General features: G+C 42.5%; 1 pseudogene; it reads right to left on the bottom strand.

Moving 5' to 3' along the window:
* Positions 1-243: 243 nt before the first annotated feature.
* Positions 244-718, bottom strand: LOC141039306 (uncharacterized; annotated as a pseudogene).
* Positions 719-11,155: the final 10,437 nt, after the last annotated feature.

Below are 11,155 nucleotides of genomic sequence, written 5' to 3'. Positions count from 1 at the left end.
AATAGTTAAGAAAATCACAAGCTATCATTATGTTCTGACTAAGTGTACCCTTTCTGTTTCCAAATGGAGCTGCTTTCTCGGGTTTTATGGATATCGGTACATGAGTGCCATCAAATGCACCGATGCAATTCTGCAAAAAAGAAGCCTCGATGGTTATTTTTTAAGCTTGTAGAAGCAGGTATTGATTGGGGGTAGAAGTGCTAAGGTAAGGACCTTGAAATATGGATAGAACCTAGTATTATCCTAAATTTTGCAATGTACTTCATTGGGATTGGGAAACTTCACAAATCTATGGTAGAGGGTTGGGACAACCTTTTCAAAAAATGCTTCATATGGCGATGATAGTTTTCATTGTTGTGTCCAAATTGTCCTTGGAGATCCTCGAATGATGCATTAGGACTAAGCATATACATGAAAAACGCTAGTTTCTCCTCAACCTTAATCCTAGTGCCACATACCAACCTTTCCCTTCGAAGGTAATTGGCCAATGATATGAAGATTGCAGGCTCCATTCTATACGCAACCCTACAATTCTTGACATGGCCTTCAAGCAGCTCTCGTACTTTTTCCTCGCATGTTAGTGCTGATGTGTGTCGTTCTTCTTTTCTATTCCTCCACTATAGCCCAACAAATACAGTGCGGGCAGAATGAACAACATCATATCATCATCCTCCTCCTCCCTCCTCTTTCTAATGTGATCCCTTATCTTCAAATCCATTGCAAAACTAAAAATAACATTTAAGTTCTAGTTTTAGTTACATGAGTAACTCAATACAAGTGAGCATAATTAGAACCATGACCCTTATTTGCGACATAAATAGGAACATGTATATACAATACTCTTCTAAGGAAATAACAAGTTAATGTTCTGGAATGGAGCACATCAATAATAAGAACAAGAGCCAGCCGAATCAAGTCGTGTGCATGAACCAGCTTCACTAGAAGTTGCCTTTAAGTGGTGAGTGCCACATCCATTACAACATGCAAGAATTTTTATGTCAACAGTGAGGTTATAATTCTACACCTAATTTTATTGCCGCTGCCACCTTCTAGCTTTACAGTACTTTATTTAATGAATCAAAATACTCAATGAAGGAAATATGCCCTAGAGGCAATAATAAAGTATTATATATTTCCTTATATCATGATAAATGTTTATTATTCATGCTAGAATTGTATTAACCGGAAACATAATACATGTGTGAATACATAGACAAACAGAGTGTCACTAGTATGCCTCTACTTGACTTGCTCATTAATCAAAGATGGTTATGTTTCCTAGCCATAGACATGAGTTGTTATTTGATTAACGAGATCACCTCATTAGGAGAATGACGTGATTGACTTGACCCATTCCGTTAGCTTAGCACCCGATCGTTTAGTATGTTGCTATTGCTTTCTTCATGACTTATACATGTTCCTATGACTATGAGATTATGCAACTCCCGTTTACCGGAGGAACACTTTGTGTGCTACCAAACGTCACAACGTAAATGAGTGATTATAAAGGTGCTCTACAGGTGTCTCCAAAGGTACTTGTTGGGTTGGCGTATTTCGAGATTAGGATTTGTCACTCCAATTGTCGGAGAGGTACCTCTGGGCCCACTCGGTAATGCACATCACTATAAGCCTTGCAAGCATTGTGACTAATGAGTTAGTTGCGGGATGATGTGTTACGGAACGAGTAAAGAGACTTGCCGGTAACGAGATTGAACTAGGTATCGAGATACCGACGATCAAATCTCGGGCAAGTAACATACCGGTGACAAAGGGAACAACGTATGTTGTTATGCGGTCTGACCGATAAAGATCTTCGTAGAATATGTGGGAGCCAATATGGGCATCCAGGTCCCGCTATTGGTTATTGACCGGAGACGTGTCTCGGTCATGTCTACATAGTTCTCGAACCCGTAGGGTCCGCACGCTTAACGTTACGATGACAGTTTTATTGAGTTTTGATGTACCGAAGGAGTTCGGAGTCCCGGATGAGATCGGGGATATGACGAGGAGTCTCGAAATGGTCGAGACGTAAAAATCGATATATTGGACGACTATATTCGGACTTCGTAAAGGTTCCGAGTGATTCGGGTATTTTTCGGAGTACCGGAGAGTTACGGGAATTCGTATTGGGCCTTAATGGGCCATACGGGAAAGGAGAGAAAGGCCTCAAAAGGTGGCCGCACCCCTCCCCATGGTCTGGTCCGAATTGGACTAGGGAAGGGGGGCGCACCCTTCCTTATTTCTCCTTCCCCCTTCCCTTCTCCTACTCCCACAAGGAAAGGAGGAGTCCTACTCCCGGTGGGAGTAGGACTCCCCCCTATGGCGCGCCTCTCCCCTTGGCTGGCTGCCTCCCCATTGCTCCTTTATATACGGGGGCAGGGGGGTACCCCAGAGACACAACAATTGATCCTTGAGATCTCTTAGCCGTGTGCGGTGCCCCCTCCACCATATTACACCTCGATAATACCGTTGCGGAGCTTAGGCGAAGCCCTGCGTCGGTGGAACATCATCATCGTCACCACGCCGTCGTGCTGACGAAACTCTCCCTCAACACTCGGCTGGATCGGAGTTCGAGGGACGCCATCGAGCTGAACGTGTGTAGAACTCGGAGGTGCCGTACGTTCGGTACTTGATCGGTCGGATCATGAAGACGTACGACTACATCAACCGCGTTGTGATAACGCTTCCGCTATCGGTCTACGAGGGTACATGGACAACACTCTCCCCTCTCGTTCCTATGCATCACCATGATCTTGTGTGTGCGTAGGAAGATTTTTGAAATTACTACGTTCCCCAACAGTGGCATCCGAGCCTGGTTTTATGCGTTGATGCTATGCACGAGTAGAATACAAGTGATTTGTGGGCGATATAAGTCATACTGCTTACCAGCATGTCATACTATGGTTCAGCGGTATTGTGAGATGAAGCGGCCCGGACCGACATTACGCGTACGCTTACGCGAGACTGGTTTCACCGTTGCGAGCACTCGTTGCTTAAAGGTGACCGGCGGGTGTCTGTCTCTCTCACTTTAGTAGAACCGAGTGTGGCTACGCCCGGTCCTTGCGAAGGTTAAAACAGCACCAACTTGACAAACTATCGTTGTGGTTTTGATGCGTAGGTAAGAACAGTTCTTGCTAAGCCCGTAGCAGCCACGTAAAATATGCAACAACAAAGTAGAGGACGTCTAACTTATTTTTGCAGGGCATGTTGTGATGTGATATGGTCAAGACATGATGTGATATAATGTGTTGTATGAGATGATCATGTTTTGTAACCAAGTTATCGGCAACTGGCAGGAGCCATATGGTTGTCGCTTTATTGTATGAGATGCAATCGCCATGTAATAGTTTTACTTTATCACTAAGCGGTAGCGATAGTTGTAAAAGCAATAAGTTGGCGAGACGTCAACGATGCTACGATGGAGATCAAGGTGTCGAGCCGGTGACGATGGTGATCATGACGGTGCTTCGGAGATGGAGATCACAAGCACGGTGCTTCGGAGATGGAGATCACAAGCACAACATGATGATGGCCATATCATATCACTTATATTGATTGCATGTGATGTTAATCCTTTATGCATCTTATCTTGCTTTGTTTGACGGTAGCATTATAAGATGATCCTTCACTAAATTATCAAAGTATAAGTGTTCTCCCTGAGTATGCACCGTTGCAAAAGTTCTTCGTGCTGAGACACCACGTGATGATCGGGTGTGATAGGCTCTACGTTCAAATACAACAGGTGCAAAACAGTTGCACACGCGGAATACTCAGGTTAAACTTGACGAGCCTAGCATATAACAAATATGGCCTCGGAACACGGAGACCGAAAGGTCGAGCGTGAATCATATAGTAGATATGATCAACATAGTGATGTTCACCATTGAAACTACTCCATCTCACGTGATGATCGGACATGGTTTAGTTGATATGGATCACGTGATCACTTAGAGGATTAGAGGGATGTCTATCTAAGTGGGAGTTCTTAAGTAATATGATTAATTGAAGTTGAATTTATCATGAACTTAGTCCTGATAGTATTTTTGCAAATTATGTTGTAGATCAATAGCTCGCGTTGTTGCTTCCCTGTGTTTATTTTTGATATGTTCCTAGAGAAAAAATTATGTTGAAAGATGTTAGTAGCAAAGATGCGGATTGGATCCGTGATCTGAGGATTATACTCATTGCTGCACGAAAAATTATGTCCTTGATGCACCGCTAGGTGATAGACCTATTGCAGGAGCAGATGCAGACGTTATGAACGTTTGGCTAGCTCAATATGATGACTACTTGATAGTTTAGTGCACCATGCTTAACGGCTTAGAATCGGGACTTCAAAGACGTTTTGAACGTCATGGACCATATGAGATGTTCCAGGAGTTGAAGTTAATATTTCAAGCAAATACTCGAGTTGAGAGATATGAAATCTCCAACAAGTTCTATAGCAAAAAGATGGAGGAGAATCGCTCAACTAGTGAGCATGTGCTCAGATTGTCTGGGTACTACAATCGCTTGAATCAAGTGGGAGTTTATCTTCCAGATAAAATAGTGATTGAAAAAATTCTCTAGTCACCATCACCAAAGTTAGTAGAACTTCGTGATGAACTATAGTATGCAAGGGATGACGAAAGTAATTCCCGAGCTCTTCGTGATGCTGAAATCGACGAAGGTAGAAATCAAGAAAAAAATTCAAGTGTTGATGGTTGACGTGACCACTAGTTTCAAGAAAAGGGCAAAGGGAAGAAGGGGAACTTCAAAAAGAATGGCAAGCAAGTTGCTACTCAAGTGAAGAAGCCCAAAGTCTGTACCTAAGCCTGAGACTAAGTGATTCTATTGCAAAGGGACTGGTCACTGGAAGCGGAACTGCCCCAACTATTTGGTGGATAAGAAGGATGGCAAAGTGAACAAAGGTATATTGGATATACATGTTATTGATGTGTACTTTACTAGTGTTTATAGCAACCCCTCGGTATTTGATACTGGTTCAGTTGCTAAAGTAGTAACTCGAAACGGGAGTTGCAGAATAAACAGAGACTAGTAAAAGGAGAGGTGACGATGTGTGTTGGAAGTAGTTCCAAGATTGATATGATCATCATCGCACACTCCCTGTACTTTCGGGATTAGTGTTGAAACTAAATAAGTGTTATTTGGTGTTTGCGTTGAGCATGAATATGATTTGATCATGTTTATTGCAATACGGATATTCATTTAAGTTAGAGAACAATTGTTGTTCTGTTTACATGAATAAAAACCTTCTATGGTCATACACACCAACGAAAATGGTTTGTTGGATCTCGATCGTAGTGATACACATATTCATAATAATGAAGCCAAAAGATGCAAAGTTAATAATGATAGTGCAACTTATTTGTGGCACTGCCGTTTAGGTCATATTGGTGTAAAGCGCATGAAGAAACTCCATACTGATGGGATTTTGGAATCACTTGATGCTTGCGAACCGTGCCTCATGGGCAAGATGACTGAAACGCCGTTCTCCGGAACTATGGAGAGAGCAACAGATTTGTTGGAAATCATACATACAGATGTATGTGGTCCGATGAATATTGAGGTTCGTAGCAGGTATCATTATTTTCTGACCTTCACAGATGATTTGAGCAGATATGGGTATATCTACTTGATGAAACACAAAGTCTGAAACATTTGAAAAGTTCAAAGAATTTCAGAGTGAAGTGAAGAATCATCGTAACAAGAAAATAAAAGTTTCTACGATATGATCGCAGAGGTAAAATATTTGAGTTATGAGTTTGGCCTTCATTTAAAACAATGTGAAATAGTTTCACTACTCACGCCACCTGGAACACCACAGTGTAATGGTGTGTCCGAACGTCATAACCGTACTTTATTGGATATAGTGCAATCTATGATGTCTCTTACCAATTTACCACTATCTTTTGGGGTTATGCATTAGAGACGGCTGCATTCACGTTAAATAGGGCACCATCAAAATCCGTTGAGACGACGCCTTATGAACTGTGGTTTGGCAAGAAACCAAAGTTGTCGTTTCTTAAAGTTTGGGGCTGCGATGCTTATGTGAAGAAATTTCAACCTGATAAGCTCGAACCCAAATCGGAGAAATGTGTCTTCATAGGATACCCAAAGGAGACTGTTGGGTATACCTTCTATCACAGATCCGAAGGCAAAACTTTTGTTGCTAAATTCGGAAATTTTCTAGAGAAGGAGTTTCTCTCGAAAGAAGTGAGTGGGAGGAAAGTAGAACTTGATGAGTTAACTATACCTGCTCCCTTATTGGAAAGTAGTTCATCACAGAAACCAGTTTCTGAGACACCTACCCAATTAGTGAGGAAGTTAATGATGATGATCATGAAACTTCAGATCAAGTTATTACTGAACCTCGTAGATCAACCAGAGTAAGATCCGCACCAGAGTGGTATGGTAATCCTGTTCTGGAAGTTATGTTACTAGACCATGACGAACCTACGAACTATGAAGAAGCGATGGTGAGCCCAGATTCCGCAAAATGGCTTGAGGCCATGAAATCTGAGATGAGATCCATGTATGAGAACAAAGTATGGACTTTGATTGACTTGCGCAATGGTCGGCGAGCCATTGAGATTAAATGGATCTTCAAGAGGAAGACGGACGCTGATAGTAGTGTCACTATCTACAAAGCTAGAATTGTCGCAAAAAGGTTTTCGACAAGTTCAAGATGTTGACTACGATGAGAGTTTCTCACTCGTATCTATGCTTAAGTCTGTCCGAATCATGTTAGCAATTGCTGCATTTTATGAAATCTGGCAAAGGGATAAACAAAACTGCATTCCTTAATAGATTTATTAAAGAAGAGTTGTATATGATGCAACCAGAAGGTTTTGTCAATCCTAAAAGTGCTAACAAAATATGCAAGCTCCAGCGATCCATCTATGGACTGGTGCAAGCATCTCGGAGTTGGAATATACACTTTGATAAGTTGATCAAAGGATATAGTTTTATACAGACTTGCGGTGAAGCCTGTATTTACAAGAAAGTGAGTGGGAGCAGTACAACATTTCTGATAAGTATATGTGAATAACATATTGTTGATCGGAAATAATGTAGAATTATTCTGCAAAGCATAAAGGAATGTTTGAAAGGAGTTTTTCAAAGAAAGACCTCGGTGAAGCTGCTTACATATTGAGCATCAAGATCTATAGAGATAGATGAAGACGCTTGATGAGTTTTTCCATGAGTACATACCTTAACAAGATTTTGAAGTAGTTCAAAATAGAACAGTCAAAGAAAGAGTTCTTGCCTGTGTTACAAGGTGTGAAATTGAGTAAGACTCAAAGCCCGACCACGACAGAAGATAGAAAGAGAGTGAAAGTCATTCCCTATGCCTTGGCCATAGGTTCTATAAAGTATGCCATGCTGTGTACCAGATCTATTGTATACCCTACACTGATTTTGGCAAGGCAGTACAATAGTAGATCACTGGACAGCGGTCAAAATTATCCTTGGTGGAATAAGGATATATTTCTCGATTATGGAAGTGACAAAAAGGTTCGTCGTAAAGGGTTACGTCGATACAAGTTTTTGACACTAAATCTAGATGACTCTAAGTCTCGGTCTAGATACATATTGAAAGTGGAAGCAATTAGCTAGAGTAGCGCCGTGCAGAGCAGTGTAGACATAGAAATTTGTAAAATACTTACGGATCTGAATATGACAGACCCGTTGACTAAAATTATCTCACAATCAAAACATGATCACACCTTAGTACTCTTTGGGTGTTAATCGCATAGCGATGTGAACTAGATTATTGACTCTAGTAAACACTTTGAGTGTTGGTCACATAGAGATGTGAACTATGGGTGTTAATCACATGGTGATGTGAATTATCGATCACATGGCGATGTGAACTAGATTATTGACTCTAGTGCAAGCGGGAGACTGAAGGAAATATGCCCTAGAGGCAATAATAAAGTATTATATATTTCCTTATATCATGATAAATGTTTATTATTCAAGCTAGAATTGTATTAACCGGAAACATAATACATGTGTGAATACATAGACAAACAGAGTGTCACTAGTATGCCTCTACTTGACTAGCTCGTTGATCAAATATGGTTATGTTTCCTAGCAATAGACATGAGTTGTCATTTGATTAACGGGATCACATCATTAGGAGAATGATGTGATTGACTTGACCCATTCCGTTAGCTTAGCACTCGATCGTTTAGTATGTTGCTGTTGCTTTCTTCATGACTTATACATGTTCCTATGACTATGAGATTATGCAACTCCCGTTTACCGGAGGAACACTTTGTGTGCTACCAAACGTCACAACGTAACTGGGTGATTATAAAGGTGCTCTACAGGTGTCTCCGAAGGTACTTGTTGGGTTGGCATATTTCGAGATTAGGATTTGTCACTCCGATTGTCGGAGAGGTATCTCTGGGCCCTCTCGGTAATGCACATCACTTAAGCCTTGCAAGCATTGCAACTAATGAGTTTGTTGCGAGATGATGTATTACGGAACGAGTAAAGAGACTTGCCGGTAACGAGATTGAACTAGGTATCAAGATACCGACGATCGAATCTCGAGAAAGTAACATACCGATGACAAAGGGAACAACGTATGCTGTTATGCGGTTTGACCGATAAAGATCTTCGTAGAATATGTGGGAGCCAATATGGGCATCCAGGTCCCGCTATTGGTTATTGACCGGAGACGTGTCTCGGTCATGTCTACATAGTTCTCGAACCCGTAGGGTCCGCACGCTTAACGTTACGATGACAGTTTTATTATGAGTTTATGAGTTTTGATGTACCGAAGGAGTTCGGAGTCCCGGATGAGATCGGGGACATGACGAGGAGTCTCGAAATGGTCGAGACGTAAAGATCGATATATTGGACGACTATATTCGGACATCGGAAAGGTTCCGAGTGATTCGGGTATTTTTCGGAGTACCGGAGAGTTACGGGAATTCGTATTGGGCCTTAATGGGCCATACCGGAAAGGAGAGAAAGGCCCCAAAGGGTGGCCGCACCCCTCCCCATGGACTAGTACGAATTGGACTAGGGAGGGGGGGGGGGCGCCCCCTTCCTTCCTTCTCCTTCTCCCTTCCCTTCTCCTACTCCAACAAGGAAAGGAGGAGTCCTATTCCCGGTGGGAGTAGGACTCCCCCCTTGGCGCGCCCTCCTCCTAGGCCGGCTGCCTCCCCCCTTGCTCCTTTATATACGGGGGCAGGGGGGCACCCCATAGACACAACAATTGATCTATTGATCTCTTAGCCGTGTGCGGTGCCCCCCTCCACCATATTATACCTCGATAATATCGTAGCGGTGCTTAGGCGAAGCCCTGCGTCGGTAGAACATCATCATCGTCATCACACCGTCGTGCTGACGAAACTCTCCCTCAACACTCGGCTGGATCGGAGTTCGAGGGACGTCATCGAGCTGAACGTGTGCTGAACTCGGAGGTGCCGTGCGTTCGGTACTTGATCGGTCGGATCGTGAAGACGTACGACTACATCAACCGCGTTGTGTTAACGCTTCCGCTTTCGGTCTACGAGGGTACGTGGACAACACTCTCCCCTCTCGTTGCTATGCATCACCATGATCTTGCGTGTGCGTAGGAAATTTTTGAAATTACTACGTTCCCCAACAGTGGCATCCGAGCCTTGTTTTATGCGTTGATGTTATGCATGAGTAGAACACAAGTGAGTTGTGGGCGATATAAGTCATACTGCTTACCAGCATGTCATACTTTGGTTCAGCGGTATTGTGAGATGAAGCGGCCCGGACCAACATTACGCGTACGCTTACGCGAGACCGGTTTCACCATTGCGAGCACTCGTTGCTTAAAGGTGACTGGCGGGTGTCTGTCTATCTCACTTTAGTTGAACCGAGTGTGGCTACGCCCGGTCCTTGCGAAGGTTAAAACAGCACCAACTTGACAAACTATCATTGTGGTTTTGATGCGTAGGTAAGAACGGTTCTAGCTAAGCCCGTAGCAGCCACGTAAAACTTGCAACAACAAAGTAGAGGACGTCTAACTTGTTTTTGCAGGGCATGTTATGATGTGATATGGTCAAAGCATGATGCTAAATTTATTGTATGAGATGATCATGTTTTGTAACCGAGTTATCGGCAACTGGCAGGAGCCATATGGTTGTCGCTTTATTGTATGCAATGCAATCGCCCTGTAATGCTTTACTTTATCACTAAGCGGTAGCGATAGTCGTAGAAGCATAAGATTGGCGAGACGACAATGATGCTACGATGAAGATCAAGGTGTCGCGCCGGTGACGATGGTGATCATGACGGTGCTTCGGAGATGGAGATCACAAGCACAAGATGATGATGGCCATATCATATCACTTATATTGATTGCATGTGATGTTTATCTTTTATACATCTTATCTTGCTTTGATTGACGGTAGCATTATAAGATGATCCCTTACTAAATTATCAAAGTATAAGTGTTCTCCCTGAGTATGCACCGTTACGAAAGTTCTTCGTGCTGAGACACCACGTGATGATCGGGTGTGATAGGCTCTACGTTCAAATACAACGGGTGCAAAACAGTTGCACACGCGGAATACTCAGGTTAAGCTTGACGAGCCTAGCATATAACAGATATGGCCTCGGAACACGGAGACCGAAAGGTCGAGCGTGAATCATATAGCAGATATGATCAACATAGTGATGTTCACCGTTGAAACTACTCCATCTCACGTGATGATCGAACATGGTTTAGTTGATATGGATCACGTGATCACTTAGAGGATTAGAGGGATGTCTATCTAACTGGGAGTTCTTAAGTAATATGATTAATTGAACTTAAATTTATCATGAACTTAGTCCTGATAGTATTTTGCAAATTATGTTGTAGATCAATAGCTCGCGTTGTTGCTTCCCTGTGTTTATTTTTGATATGTTCCTAGAAAAAATTATGTTGAAAGATGTTAGTAGCAAAGAAGCGGATTGGATCCGTGATATGAGGATTATCCTCATTGCTGCACAGAAGAATTATGTCCTTGATGCACCGCTAGGTGACAGACCTATTGCAGGAGCAGATGCAGACATTATGAACGTTTGGCTAGCTCAATATGATGACTACTTGATAGTTTAGTGCACCATGCTTAACGGCTTAGAATCGGGACTTCAAAGACATTTTGAACGTCATGGA

Source organism: Aegilops tauschii, chromosome 1 (genome assembly GCF_002575655.3).
Source record: "Aegilops tauschii subsp. strangulata cultivar AL8/78 chromosome 1, Aet v6.0, whole genome shotgun sequence".
Taxonomy (NCBI): Eukaryota; Viridiplantae; Streptophyta; class Magnoliopsida; order Poales; family Poaceae; genus Aegilops; species Aegilops tauschii.
Note: the sequence above shows the minus strand (reverse complement) of the source record. Positions and strands in the feature narration are given on the sequence as shown.